The sequence below is a fragment of the Canis aureus genome, chromosome 13, assembly GCF_053574225.1.
Source record: "Canis aureus isolate CA01 chromosome 13, VMU_Caureus_v.1.0, whole genome shotgun sequence".
In the NCBI taxonomy this organism is placed as follows: domain Eukaryota; kingdom Metazoa; phylum Chordata; class Mammalia; order Carnivora; family Canidae; genus Canis; species Canis aureus.
In genome coordinates, this window is record NC_135623.1 from 67,327,994 (window position 1) to 67,344,430 (window position 16,437).

General features: G+C 35.0%; 1 long non-coding RNA gene across 3 annotated transcripts in view; it reads right to left on the reverse strand.

The window, feature by feature from the left end:
• The window catches only part of LOC144282643 (uncharacterized), a 43,176-nt gene that overhangs the window by 18,448 nt on the left and 8,291 nt on the right, over window positions 1–16,437 (reverse strand). For all 3 annotated transcript variants that reach the window (XR_013351142.1, XR_013351140.1, XR_013351141.1), the window contains one exon: window positions 12,480–12,611. This is a non-coding gene — a long non-coding RNA (uncharacterized LOC144282643). The remainder of the gene's footprint in view (window positions 1–12,479; window positions 12,612–16,437) is intronic.

A 16,437-nucleotide genomic window follows, 5' to 3' on the forward strand; every position in this document is an offset into this window, starting at 1 on the left:
GAAACTTATTGGCAATGACTTAATGCATAGCAACCTTACCCTGGTTGATTGTGCTTTTCCTGGTAGCCTCCCATAACCGGTCTCTACCCACCAACCCCCACCCCCACTCTCACCCCCAACATCTCTTTTGTTTTTAGCTAGAGATGGTGTTTAAGGTGGCGGCTTGGGCCTTTTCAGGGAGTTACTCAGTTTTCCTGGTTACCTCCCATGTATACCGGAGGTGTACATGTTATTCAGTATGTTTGCTTTTCTCCTGTTAATCTTTTTATTACACGTCAATCTTAGCCAAGAACCTAGAAGGATAGAGGGAAAATTATTTTTCCCTCCCTGCAAGAACAAAGATGTCACATATTTAAGTTTTTATATGCTACAAACAAAAGCTTTTTTAATTTCCCAAACTTTTATTAATTTTTCTGTATAGTCAGAGACTTGATGTGATGTGTATATGTGTGTATGATCAAGTGCATGTAATTGTTGGGGAGGAAAGATTTTATTCTACCTTTCAAAGATTCTAATGGCTAATCTAAAAGTTAAATTGACATGAGACAGATTAACAGAAGAAAATCTACTTTTGTATATATATAGGAAAACCACAAACACAAGAGGTTCAAAGACAGAAAGGTAAAATGAGGATATGTGACATCCTACGTTCAGCAATGGGATAGGAACCTGGGGCTTCAAAGGATGGAGGGCTAGTCATAGGGCAATAAGAAGAGCCAATGTTTGGTAATTAGATGTTTGTCCTGCCATGCGGGTGGGTCATCACATAAAATCTATCTCTGGTAATAACTCTAATACTAGAAAAGAACTCTCACTTAGTTTTTTCTGGAATTTGTTAAAGGAGGAAACAAGTTTCTCTTAAGGCCACTGGGTCTTGATTGCCTTCAGCTCAAAATAGTCTACAAAATGTCCCTAAAGTGGCAAATTTTGGGGAAACTTTTTCTAAATCCTTTTAAAATAAAAAAAAAAAGGGTCTGAATTTCATGTTTAGATTGACTCCAGGAGAAATAAAAGAAGTAATATTATCCATAAAATGAAAAGCAAGACTTCAATGGAGTTAAAATCCCTGAGCATCAGATGCCAGAGTAATGTAACTGCACCACACAAACACCTCTTCCTCTCATCCTCCCTCCCTTCATCCTTCTCTCTGCCCTTTGTCTCTCTCAACCTCCACTCCCAGAAACTTACAGAAATTAAACACTGACCTTTTTCAAAGAAATGGATTCAAATCAAACTTATCTGGATCCATTCTAGCTCTTAAGGATTTAAGTTACACAAGGAATGGTTCAAGAAAATTAAAAATAGTAGTTAAAAAAAGTTGAGAGTATGGGTTGTTATTTAAGTCTCAGAGACGTACAAGGTTAGTTGCTTCTTAGCTATTTGATAGGCAATGAAACTAAGATGTAGAAAGGTTCAACAATGCCACAAAATTAGGTAGAGGCAAAGAGGAGTCTTATCTCAGCTGGGCTCCAAAATCTGTGTGTATAACTCGGCTTAGCCTAAGCAAGAAAAGATTGAGAAGAGCAAAATAGTTTTCTTAAAGCTGTTATGACTTTTTTATTTCATAAAATGACATCAGTAAACAAAAGAAACAAATCTTCTCTCCTAATTCGAGGCAGATCCAGTAACAATTAGTGAGTATTTTAAGGAGGAGTCGCATCTCCATATAAGTGATTTCAGCAACTAAAAGTGTCCAACAGTAAAACTGCTGGAATATCAGGGCATATGAATGATCATATGACAAAAACACCATGGAAAATAGGAGAGATGGTCTTTTAATGGGGTGGTGTGGCGGGGGCTGAATGATGTCTAGGCTCCGTTAAAGTGTAAGATTCTGTGAACTAAAAATCTCCATACAGAGTAAATTTTCCTTGTCTTTTTTCCCCTAGTTTTCTGAAAACAAGACTAGAGTTCTTACACTATTAAAAATTTGGTGGTAACCCAAATTTCAACTTCTGATTTTCTCCAAGTTGCAAATGGTTTTATCGAAATTCTATTTTATTATTTTAACTCCAGCAGGAAACAATTTTTGATGAAACTGTTTTTTACATAAACTGTTGCAAAGAAAGATCACCTGATTCTTGAATGTGCTCAATTTTGCATTTGTCCCTAGAATTTCAAAAAACATTCCTTATGATTTTTGGAAAAGAATCAAATGCCTAAATATCCAATAGAAATTTTATCTGTCCTTATGGTATAGGAATTCTTCTTAAGTAACTACGATCTGTGTAGTTGAAGGTGGCCTTAAAATTAACGAAGCACAGGATAGCTCCTGGAAGAAATCCCAGTCTCTCTTGGATTGTTGTAGAGGAACATAAAATTTTGCTCAACCATAAAATGATTATGCATAGATCCAATCTACTCAGATTTCCTTTTCAACAACAACAACAACAAAAAACATTAAGAGAAAATTTCAGGATCATTAGAAGTATCAAGAAGGAGGGTAAGGCCATGACTTACTTTAAAATATATATCTTCATCATTTTCAGCCTTTTCTGAATCAAGAGTCACACATTGAAGGTCCTTCTGCATATCTTTCTGGCAAAGCAACAATCAAAATATATCCATGTTCGTGTATGTGTGCATATGTGCATGCATATGTATATTCCTTGTAAAGTTTTTACTGTGGATTCTATTAGCATTTAATGTATTTTCTGCTTTTTGCCTTTTATAAGCAGATCATAAATCTCATTGATGGATATGGAATTAAGGTCACTCTTGCTGCTCTGTGTAGCAAAGTCAACCATACCCTTAGGGTCAGCTAATGCTGTTCTTCATGGCTTGTTCAGGAGAACTTTGAAAGAAGACATCCATCTTTCTGGAATGCCAGCATTTTAGGCATAAAGGCTTACTATTTCATCACTGGCAAGGATAAAGCCCTGGGAATGTTATATTTTTTGCTAAGTACAGTAAACTCTTCACGGTCTACTGCATTTTTATGTGGCATCTTCTCCTAATAATATTTCTGTGGGTCATCCATTCACTGCCTTCTGTAAATATTCAGAAAATAGCTGTCAGCAATCAACTGAGTCAATTGAAGTTTCTGATTAATGGGAAAAGTTGAGTCATCCATAACTGGTCTATTCATCTTTTACTGTTGTGTTAACAGAAAAGAAAAATAGCTTTAATACTGGATTACTTTTTTGCTAAAATTATTGCAGAATCCTTTGGTTTATAGTATTCCTTGTGGACTTCAAAATGTCTGGTGTTGATTTAACTGTATACCTAACATTTGAAATCTGTTAATCATTTTAATAAGTATTTGTTAATATTTTTGATGAATAAACATATACATGTAACATTTATTGAGCACATACTATAAGCTAGTAAATAGTCTAAGGAGTTAAAATAGCTTATGGGATTTACCCCTCATTACACTTCAGGAAAAATATGAATTATTTGAACCTACTTTATAAATAAGAAAAATGAAGCATAGTTAACAGTTAATTCTGAACTTACTCAAAGTCACAAAACTAGAAAATTACAGAATACTTATAGCCATATATGAGTATTTTCCTACTACTTTTCCTAGTAAGTTGTGAATTTTAAAACCAACTTCTTACTTATGGTAAGAAAAAAAAATCAGCTATTGACAGGCATGAATAATGATATACATACTTGCAGTTTTTGACAAGGCTAATGATAAAGACCACATAGTCACAAGAAAAACATTCACATCAATGTCAATTTTTTAAGCGTGGGATTTAAAAGGGTATTTGCAATGCAAATATATGCAAATATAACTGCAAATTAGGTATTCATATAGATAATAACTGGAAGAGAATATTAATAAGCAAAACTATATGGGTAACATTATTTTGATTATTTTATTTTTTTGAAATTTTCCTTAATATTTTTACTGCATTATTCATACAATGAAAATTATTCATGTAAAATTAGTCAAATGCATCCCTCAAAATAAAATACTTAGGTACAAATAAAACAAAATATGTATAGGATCTATATGAAGAAAATTACATAACTCTGGTGAAAGAAATCATAGAAGAACTAAATAAATGAAAGATATTCCATGTTCATTGATAGAAAAATTTAATAGTCAAATAAATGTCTGTTCTTCCCAATCTGAAATACAAAATCAAAGCAGTCCCAATCAAATCTCAGCAGGTTATCTTGGGGATATTAACAAACTGATACTAAAGTTTATATGGAGAGGCAAAATACTCAAAACAGTCAACACAATATTGAAAGAACAGAGTTGGGGGACTAACACGACTTGACTTCAAGACGAATGATAAAACAGTAATCCAGAGAATGTCGTATTGGTGAAATAATACAATGGGAGAGAACAAAGGCTCAAAAATAGCTCCATATAAATATAGCCAACTGATCTTGAACAAAGGCAAAGGCAATACCATGGATAAAAGAATCTTTTCAACAAGTAGAGCTAGAACTGGACATGAACATGCAAAAAAAAACCCAAAAATCTAGACACAGACTTTATACCCCTCAAAAAATAACTCAAAATTGATCACAGACCTAAATGCAAGGTGCAAAACTATATAATTCCTAGAAGATAACATAAGAGAAAAACCTAAATGATCTTGGGTGTAGCAAAGACACCAAAGGCATGATCCATGAAAGGAAAAATGATTAGCTAGACTTCATTAAAAGCAAAAATTTCTGTTCTGTGAAAGATACTATTAAGCAGATGACAAGACAAAAAACACACTGGGAGAAAATGTTTGCAAAAGATATATATGATAAAGAACTGTTATCCATAAACTAAAAAACAAACAACAACAAAAACTCCTAAAACTCAACAATAAGAATACGAACAAACTAATATAAAAATGAGGGAAATTCCTGAACAGACACTGCGACAAAGAAGATATAGAGATGGCAAATAAGCCTATGAAAAGATGTTCCACATCAAATGTCATCAGGGAAATTCAAATTAAAACAAAACATACCTATTAGAATGGCCAAAATCCAGAACACTGACAACACCAAATGCTGGTGAGGATGTTGAGCAACAGGAATATTCATTCACTGCTGGTAGGAATGTAAAATAGTACAGCCACTTTGGAAGATAGTTTGGCAGTATAAACAAATTGTTACCATACAAAATCCAGCAATTTCCCTCCTTTGTATTTGTCCAAAGAAATTAATCACTTATGTTGACACAAAATCCTGCACATAGATGTTTATATTAGCTTTATTTATAATTGCCAAAACTGGAAGCAACCAAGATGTCCTTCAGTAAGTGAATGAATAAACTGTGGTACATCCAGACAATGGAATATTGTTCAGAGCTTAAAAAGGTATGAGCCATCAAGATATGAAAAGACATGGAAGAAACTTAAATGCACATTATTAAGTGAAAAAAAGCCAAGGTGAAAAGATGACATACCGTGTAATTCCAACTGCGTAACATTCTGGAAGCAAAATTCTGGGGAGTTAGAAGATCAGTAGGTGTTAGGGAAGAAGGAGGGATGAATAAATGAAACATGGAATTTTCAGAGCAGATGAACTACTTTGTATGATATCATCGTGGCAGATACACGTAATTCTGTTTGTCCAAACCTGTAGAATGTATAAGACCAAGAGTGAATCCCTTTAAACTAGGGACTCTGGGAGATGATTATGTGTCAGTGTGTACATTGATTGTAATAAATGTGCCACTCTGAAAGGAGATGTTGATAGCGGGTAGGTAATGCTCGTGAAGGGGCAGGGGATATATGAGAAGTCTCTATACTGCCACTCAATTTTTCTGTGAACCTACAAGTGCTTTAAAAAAATAAATTCTATTTTGGGACACCTGGCTGGCTCAGCCGTTAAGCGCCTGCCTTCGACTCAAGGCATGATCCCAGTCCGGAGATCGAGTCTCACATCAGGCTCCCTACAAGGAGTTTGCTTTTCCCTCTATGTCTCTGCCTCTTTCTCTGTGTCTCTTGTGAATAAATAAATAAAATCTTTAAAATAAATAAATAAATAAATAAATAAATCTATTTTTAAAAATTACAATGCTTTACCATCAGTATGATATGATTCAAATTGTTAAATATAGTCAAATGTTTTATATATACACATATAACATTATATATATTTCATATATTTACATATATGTGTGTGTGTATATACCTATCATCCTATGGACTGAATTGTGTCCCCTCCCTCCAGATTTGTATGTTAAGTCCTAACCTAAGGGGATGACATTTTGAGAAGAGACCTTTGGAAGGTAGTATAAGATGAGATCATGAGTGTGGTCCCTCATAATATGGTATCAGTGGCTTTATAAGAAGAGTAGAAAGAGAGAGATCCCTCTCTCCACCATTCAGGATGCAGTAAGAAGGCAGCCACCTACAAGCCAGGAAGAGAGTTTTCACCAGGAACTGAAATGACTGGCAACTTCATCTTATACTTCCCAGCCTCCAGAACTGTGGTAAATAAAAGCCTTAAATGTCTGTTGTTTAATACACTCAGTCTATGGTATTTTGTTACAGCAAATACTGAACAAATACTGAACATACACATGTACACGTTCTGAAAGGATACACAACAAACTTTAAGAGTGGTTACTTCAAGGAGTGTTAATGGGAATTTTGGAGGGAAGAGATCTTCACTTTTCATTTATGTCAATCTTACGTAGTGTTTGAAATTTTAATGAAGCGAGTGTATTAAATTTTATTTTAAAACCCAAAGAAAATCAAATGTATTAATGAGGGAATAATGGCTATCTTGTTTCCTTTTGTTGGGTAGTTATGTTGTATTTTCAACAATTCCAAAGTTTTGACACATAGTAGGCATTCAAAAAATATTTCTGGACTGAACATAAATATGTTGTTTTGAACAGAAATATGTTTTGATGTAGTGACTTATACCTATATAGGATTTCTGATGATTTTTTAGTTAAGGCCCTATACATTATATGCCATATTCCCGTTGGCAAAACACATCTCAGGAAACATCCTGTCACTCCCTTGTTTAATAAAATCAGATTACCTTTGCAGAAGAATACCACAGTAAGATAAATGAGCTCCAGGATACAGAAAGATACTTATAAGAAAGGTAGCCCTGCTGGAAAAAAAAGTTGGCTCAAGTTATGCCATGAAAAGCTTTCCTCATATAATTTCACATATATAGCCACACATGACTCCATAAAAATAGTATTTCTTAACTAAAAAGAAAAGGAAAAAAGAAGAGAAAAAAAGAAGGAATTCAAGAATATATGAGCAAGAATATGTTATACCAAAACCAAGAAGTCCTCAATAATACATGCAACTGTATATATTTCAAATTCAGAGGTACATGGTCACTTAGCAAATGAATCTCGCAAAAAGATTTATGTCTCGTTGCACGCTCTATGATGGCCAAATCTCAAATGCACAGAAATTGATTGACTTGAGTCACAGTCACTATGCCCTTCCAAGCTGTCCAAGCTGTTTGTGGTTGAAATGATGATATTGTGATAATAATACATTTGCCTCATTTTCCTTGCAAAATACCTAATAACTTTTTTCAAAATCAATACATTCTGTTTTCTAGATTTGATAATACAAAACAACAACTACTACTACTTGATACCAGCATAGACCTTGTTAAGCTTACAAAGTGTTTTCATGTATACCTTCCCATTTGGTGATTACAACAGCCTCCTGAAGAAGTTTGTTATAGACCAAAACACCAAATTTAAAGGGAGTTAAAGGACGCCATTTTTACACAAAAGGCGGGTAGCAGGGCTGTGATAGAAATGTAGACATGTTGATAAGGCCTTTTAAAATTGTTAAGATAAGGCCTTTTAAAAATGTTATGTTGAAAATTCCGTAATGGTTTGAGAAAACTAGAGAATAAAAAGACTCCAGGAAGAGGAGTATTTTCTGGGTCTTTTGCTGTTACCTTCTTTAATTTCTCAACAGCCAGCCAACTGAAGCTGTAAAGAGCTTTTATCTTATCCTATGAAAGCAGAATTTCATCTCTTTTTCCTCTACACACTGTATGGACTTGGCAATTAGAAACTTCATATTTTAGCCAATTAACCCAATAAAAACCATCTCAGCATTAGTTTAAAGTTTAGAAACCATAGGATAGGGTACTAACATCATTTTTGCATGTTTAAAGGTTCATACAATTGACTTTAAATAACCCAAATGAATTTCCTAGCACATAGAGATCTGGGAAAGCTCATTAGAGCAGACACGTATAACAGTTACTGAAGCAACATTTTTTAAATAGCTGAAGCTTATATGATTACCAGTCACTTTCTTTTTATTAAAATGACCAATTAGAAGGCAGTAGTCTATTTTATCAAGCTGGAAAGATAGGCTGGATTTTTCCTTTTTAATGAAAAAGATAAGATGGTGCTTAAATTTGAGCTTAACGTTCTGCAGATGGCCATCTTCATTCCGTAGCACTAAAATTGAGGCCAGGAAAGGACAGGTATATTTGTAAACACTGGTTTCACTCTCTTCATGCAACTAGAAGGCCCAGGGAGGATGAACAATAATAGCAGTTATCCAAAAAAAGACTGAATTATGTTACATTTTCTCTTTAATTCTTTTAAAGAATCATTTAATTTATTTATTTGAGGCTGGAAGCAGAGGCAGAAGGAAGAGCAGACTCCCCGCTGAGCAGGGAGCCCACCTAAGGTTTGGTCCCAGGACCCCGAGATCATGACCTGAGCTGAAGAGACACCTAACCAACTGAGCCACCCAGGAACCCAAGATTTTCTCTTTAATTCTTACATTTCTAGGGAGAAATTGGAGATTAAAAGGAAAGCCAAAAGCTTAAGGTGAACCTTAAAACTCTACAATTGCAACTGGGTTCTGACTTTAGGAAACAAATGCTGAGACAGAGTTCAGAGTACAGAAAGTTTTCTGGGGGGTGATATCTGTGAAAGCAGAAAAGAAGAGGTGGGATCAGGCTGGACGACCTGTGGGCAGCCATGCAGATCTAACAGAGCATTTGCCTACCCCAGGGAGCACAGGAGCAGAGATGATCTGATAGAGGAATCGCATTTGGGTAGAAATGGCTATGCCTTTGTTCTGCTATCTTGCTTCACCACTGACTGCCTCACCTCAAGAAGAGTATGACCTTGACTCACAAACTAAGGTGGGCCCAAAGGGGTTAACAAGAGGAGGCTACAGCTAACAAACATCCCTTCTCGAAGGGGTATCTGCATGGCAAATCATGTTTGCCACATGTGGTTTACACGGATGTACAGTATATATTATGTTTGATATTGGTTAGATGTTTCTTATGCAGCATATACAAGGGCAAAACTCCCCATGCATTCAAGAAAGACAAGTGTCCATTCAGTTCATCATAAGAAATCATTTAATTTTCTTATAATCATATAAGATCATAAACATACAGTAGCATATTCTAAATACGACAAACTGCTTAAAAATGAAAACATCATCGAGAAAAAGAATTAGAATGTGTATATTTAGTACTGTGTCCAAATACACTTGGTAAGGTATAGACAAAGTTAGAATTAAGCCTACATAAAGAATCACACAGTTAAAAGACTTGCTGGATAGGAAAGCTGACCCTTCTGAAAGCCCCACTGCAGTGGATGGCATTTAACCTGTTTACACACTGTGTAGATGACCCTGTTCCATGAACAGGAACCTCCACAAACTCTCCTCTGACATAAATATTTTCCTGGTGTTGGTCATTGTCAATTGCAAAGGACTCCATAGAAGTCATTTCTCAGATGCTTCAGTATAGCTCGTGTGTACAATACAAATTATTAAATGTGTCAAATAACAATCCTTAACCCTTGGTGGCTATCTAATGAACTAACTTGAAAAGGAATTTTAGTAAGTGATATTTCAAGATGAGAACTCTTTGGATTCCTACTGGAAAGGTGAAAAAAATGTTTTTAAAGCTAAGCCTTAATCAACAGAGAATTAAAGAGGGCAGAAAAAACAAAAGTAAATGACTCTCAGGGAAACTGAGGAGCAAGAGAAACATTGTTTGGGTTTAGGATAAGTAGACATATCTAAGTAGAGTCAAAGATGCGACTGATAGCACTGACCCCTGGAATTCAGCTGAGCACAGAGTTTAAGTGCAATAAAACCTTGAAATCAACATAATCCATGCTTCCTTTTTTTTTCCTTCATGTTACCCCTTCTTCTGACCATCTGACCCCCGCCCAGACACTTAGTGTCTCTAAGCTACACACTGCAACACCCTAATTACTCAAATCGGAATCGTCCACCTCTCCCTTACCAAAATCCTCTCCCATTGCTTCCATGACTTGACACACCAACTGCATGCAGTGTACCAACACACCAAGGGAACGACTAGCTGTTTGATTGCTCAAGAGCCTGTTCAAGGGGCCCCTTCGATCATAATTACAGAGAAGTACCTAGACTGAGGATATCATATGACAGTTGCAGGCAATATTCTTTCCAGATAAATCTCTAGACAAATATCTGAAATCGACTTCTCACAGCTGGCCCTGACACCAAGGCAAGAGTGCTACTTCTATCTCAGAGCACAAAATGATTACACGTCCCTTCCTACTTCCCCCTTTTAGTTCTAATGTATTAACATTAGAATGTGTTAGATGGATCAAGTGTTTTAAACAAGAGGATGCAGTGAAATAAGATTAGCAATGTATTTGGGGTGCCTGGGTGGCTCAGTCAGTTGGGCGACCCACTCTTGATTTCAGCTCAGGTCATGATCTCAGGGATGTGGGATCAAGACCTTTGTCAGGCTAGGTGATGAGTGTGGAGTCAGCTTGTTCCTCTCCCTCCCCCTCTGCCTCTCTCCCAACTTGTGCAAGTGCTCATGCTCTTTCTATCTCTAATAAATAAATAAAATATTTTTTTAAAAAAATTAAAGATTAGCAATGTATTTGAAAAAAACTTTTTTGTTGTTGTTCCTGGATGGTTGGGTCAGTAAAGCAGGTAACTCTTGATCTCAGGGTTGTAAGTTCAAGCCCCACACTGGGTATAGAGTCTACTCAAAAAAAAAAAAAAAAAAAAAAACCAACAAAAGAAAAAGAAAAAAATTGTCTTGGTCCATTACTGTGCCTAGAGTTAGGCACACTGGAATGAATTTAAGCAGATGTATCTCTATGACACTTGAAAGAGTAAAAGATACCAATCCACAGTACCCCAAAACAAAACTATTATCTTTATAATCTTCAAGTATAATAGACTAATATCCAAATATCCAGCATTATCAAGAAATATAAGTATGTATATATGTTTGTATATATGTAGGAAAATATGTTAAAAGTTCAAAAATAAAAGAGAAATAAAATAATCTTGTACAGTCAGTATAAGATATTTAAAAATACACAGTGGTTTTACTGAATCTTCATTTTTTAATTTTTATTTATTTATTTATGATAGTCAGAGATAGAGAGAGAGAGAGAGAGGCAGAGACACAGGCAGAGGGAGAAGCAGGCTCCATGCACCGGGAGCCCGATGTGGGATTCGATCCCGGGTCTCCAGGATCGCGCCCTGGGCCAAAGGCAGGCGCTAAACCGCTGCGCCACTCAGGGACCCCTGAATCTTCTATTTTAATCCATATACTTAGCTTATGTAGCTCCATCCACAATCTGACAATTTTAAAAAATAATTTATGATTCTTATGAAGTTTTAATTTAATTCCAGTTAGTTAACACACAATGTAGTATTAGTTTCAGGTATATAATCTAGTGAGTGATTCAGTACTTCCATTTACCCAGTGCTCATCAGGACAAGTGCACTCCTTAATCTCCATCCCCTCTTTCACCCATCCCCTTTCCCAACTCTCCTCTAGTAATCATCAGTTTGTTCTCTATAATTAAGAATCAGCTTCGGGACACCTGGGTGGCTCAGTGGTTGAGCATCTGCCTTCAGCTCAGGGCGTGATCCCGGGGTGCTGGAATTGAGTCCCACATTGGGCTCTGGCAGGGATCCTGCTTCTCCCTCTGCTGGTGTCTCTCCCTCTTTCTCTGTGTCTCTCATAAATAAATAATTTTTTTTTTTTTTTTAAGAATCTGCGTCTTGGTTTGTCTCTCTTTTTTTTCTTTTTGTTTTGCTCATTTGTTTTGTTTCTTAAATTCCATATATGACTATTTATAAGTTTTAAAGGATAAATGGGTATTAAAGGTATATCAAAAATGTACAAGTGTTCAAAATGGGGCTCAAAATTATAATCAACTTAAATATTTATAGAGTTTACTTCTTTAAAGTGGCAAAGCATCATAGTAAGACTAACACAGCTCTGGTCCCAGCTCCTCTCCTGTCTACCTATAGTAACTCAGGGAAGTTATGAAATGGAGATATGAATGTTTCTAATGCATAAAGTTATTGTGAGAATTAGGTTAACAGATGTAAAGCACTTAGTACAATGGATCATTATTCAGGAAAACTACACAATCTAGTTATAGGAAATGACCCATGTATTGATACATATTGATTTAAAAAAATAGGATTAATCATCCCTAGTTAATAGAGACTGGGAATTTTATAATGTATTTATTCAAAACTTCTCTGGCATCAATTTTCTAAAAGTACCTCGGTAATTTGATTTGTTGATAGGAATAGCCTCCATCCTCTTTCAGTACATAATTTGTATACTTTAATACACATGGAGGTAATTATTTTGTTATGAAGAAAGAGGTCGTAGCTTGGTTAGGTCAAGGTTCCCTAGGGAGAAAAGGAAAAAGGATAATTAAGTAAATTTATTATATCTATTACCCTTTAAACTCCCTTAAACCAGCTTGAATCACATTGATTAGAAAAGTAAAGGCTAGAAGCTGATGGAACTATTTTTAATAAAATATTTGAGAGATTCTGTGTGAAGAATGAATGCCAGAAATTGACCTATTTTAAGAGTGACTTTGGGAGAAATTCCAAGCATATACTCTATAGAAACCAACACTATGCTATTACTCTAAGAATCATGAGATGATGCTCTTGGCAAAGGCTGTGATATTTTCACCATGAGTGCCATCAGCCATATCAGCAGAGTGACTTCATGCAGTGACTTTATATATAGTGAATGTCAAAAATGGTGGATGCTATATGATGAACCGCAGGTGATTCATTGATATAAGACTGGTTTATAGGCATTATGAGACATGCCTTTGGGGATTTCCAGAAATAGCTGAGAAATGCTTTAAGACACTGCTTGAACATGAAGGGTATTGTTGAGAATCTTCAGAATTGGGATATAAAAATAAATGTGATTTCACTTGTGACCCAAAGCTAGTGTTTCCTAGAGAACTTTAGAATTATACATGGTTACACACAATTAATTGATCCAGGCATCTTGTTTAGGGAAGATTACTAAATATTGTTAACCAAATCACAAATCAATAGCTTTAGTGGTTTAGTATATAAAGAATATGATTAGTACCTAAAGCAAAACTTCCTAATAATAATACAATTAATTAAAAAGTTTTTAAGTAATGGAATTTTTTAAAATATTACATATATGAAGCAGGAAAAAATAACATTACCTTCAATTCTTCAATTAATAACAAATATTCTTATGCTTAAACATAATATTACGGTTACTTAATGAGGCAAATAATCACCAATTATAATCTTCCTAACAATTCGCTTAAGGTATGAAAGTCAAGAATTGATGTATTTGGAAAACATACTAAAACTGATTTTACTTTTATGGGATATTGCACTACAGTAAAACTTTACCTCATATCCTGGATATAAAATTATACCACAAGAAAATCTCCTCCCATATCCCATCAAAACCCCTCCCCTAGAATTCCTACTTTTATTCATTAAGGAGTAACCAGGACTAAAAGATTAGACCAACTATATGAACTTTACCTCATATCCTGGATATAAAATTATACCACAAGAAAATCTCCCATATCCCATCAAAACCCCTCCCCTAGAATTCCTACTTTTATTCATTAAGGAGTAACCAGGACTAAAAGATTAGACCAACTATATGAACCAATAGGCAGAATTGAGAGAGAAAAAGGAAACAAAGAGGGATCTAAAAATGCCCCAACTACTGCCAGGAGAGAGTTTTCAGGTTGCAGTGCAGGGAGGCAGAACCCAAATAGAACCCAGTGGTTCTCTTGAGTTGAGAAAACAGAGTTCAGAGTTCAGGAAGGTCAAGGTAGCTGGAATTGTTAAGATAGGGAACTGAATCAAGAAAGAGAAATACAGAGAATCCAGATGCAGGAAATTGAATTCAAGCGAAGAATTAAAGGGCAAGTGGAAAGAAACCTATATACCAATAAATTGGACAACAAATAAGACATGATAAATTCCTAGATATATGCAACCTATTAAGACAGAATCATTAAGAAATAAGTTTTAACAGACCAATAATGAGTAAAGAAATTGAATTAGCAATCCAAAACCTCCCAACAAAGAAAACTCCATAACTAGCCCATGGTTTCCCTGGTAAATTCTACCAGATATTTAAAGAAGAATTAGCCCAATTCTACTCAAAATTCTCCCAAAAATTAAAGAGGAAAAAAACACTCCCAAACTCATTTTACAAGGCCAGCATTACCCTGATACTAAAGCCAGATAAGGATAGTACAAAGAAAGAAAACCTCAAGCCAATATCCCTGATGAAGATAGATGCAACAACTCTCAGCAAAATACTAATCATTTGAATTTAGCAGAATATTAAGAGGATCCATGATCCATCACCAAGCCAGATTTATCCCTGGGATACAAGAATGTTTTAACATATGCAAATCAATGAATGTGATACACCACATTAACCAAATTAAACCAATAAAAATCATATGATCCTCAGAATAGATGCCAAAAAAGCATTTGACGAGATTCAACACCCTTGCATGATAAAAAATGTTAACAAACTGGCTATAGGAGGAATGTATCTCAACATAATAAAGGCCATATATGGGGTGCTTGGGTGGCACAGCTGGTTCTGATTCTTGGTTTCAGCTCGGGTCTAGATCTCAGGGTTGTGATCTCAGGGTTGTAAAATTGAGCCCCATGTCATGCTTCGTGCTTAGTGCAGAGTCATCTTAAGACTCTCTCTCCCTCTGCCTCTGCCCCTCCACCACACACTTTCTCTCTCTCTTTCTCTCTCTTTCAAATAAATAAATACATCTTTAAAAATATAAAATAAAATAAAGGCCATATTTGACAGCTAACATCATACTCAATGGTGAAAAGCTGAGTGCTTTTTCTCTAAGACTAGGAGCAAAACAAGGATGCCCATTCTTGTCACTTCTATTCAGTGATGTACTGGAAGTTTTAGCCAGACTAATATGTCAAGAAAAATAAATAAAATGCATCTAGCTCAGAAAGGAAGTAGTAAAATTGTCTCTGCAGATAACATGATCTTATATATAGAAAATCCTGAAGACTCCACCAAAAAACTGTTAGAACTAATAAATGAATCTAGTAAAGTTGTAGGAAACAAAACCAACATGCAAAAGTCCGTCGCATTTTTAACACTAAATATGAATAATCCAAAAAAATTAAGAAAACAACTCTGTTGATAATGCATACAATAAAATAAAATAAATAAAATACTAGGAATAGATTTAATCAGTAAGGTGAAAGGTCTGCATGTTGAGAACTATAAAACACTGATTAAAGTAATTAAAGAAGACATAAATAAATGCAAAGATATCTCATGTCAGTAAATACTTAATATTGTTAAATGTTCCTACTTCTCAAAGCAATCTGCAGATTCAGTGCAATCCCTATCAATATTCCAATGACATTTTTCAAAGAAATAGAAAAAAACAATCTTAAAACTCCTATGGAACCAAAAAAAAAAAAAACTGTCAATAGCCAAAATGACCTTGAACAGCAACAAAGAAGTAAAGAAGTTGAGGACATCACAGTATTGATTTCAAAATATACCACAAAGCTATAGTAATCAAACAGCATGCTACCAGCATAAAAATAAACATAGAGACCAATGAAATAGAATAAAGAGCCCAGAAGTAAATCCATGCATTTATGGTCAATTGATCCTCAACAAAGATGCCAAGGATACACAATGGCACAAAGGCAATCTCTTCAATAATATTTCTTAGAAAACTGGTTTCCCACGTGAGGAAGAATGAAATTAGAACCTTATCTCACTTTATAAACAAAAATCAACTCAAAATGGATTAAACACTTAAAGACCTGAAGCCATAAAAATAGAAAACAGGAAAAAACTTGACATTGGCCTGGAAATGATTTTTTGAATATGATCCCAAAAGCTCTACAAAAAAACAGAGTTAAGAGAAAACCTATGGTCTGGGAGAAAATATTTGCAAGCTATACATTTGATAAGGAGTTAACATTCATAATACATAAGAACTCAAACAACTCAATGGTAGAAAACAAATAATCTAATTTAAAATTGGGCAAAGGCCCTGAGTAGACATTTCTCAAAAGAAGACATACAAATGGCCAAGAGGAATATGGGGAAAAATGCTTAATATCACTAATCATCAAGAAAATGTAAATCAGATATCACCTCACATTTGTTGGAATGGCTATCATCCGAAAG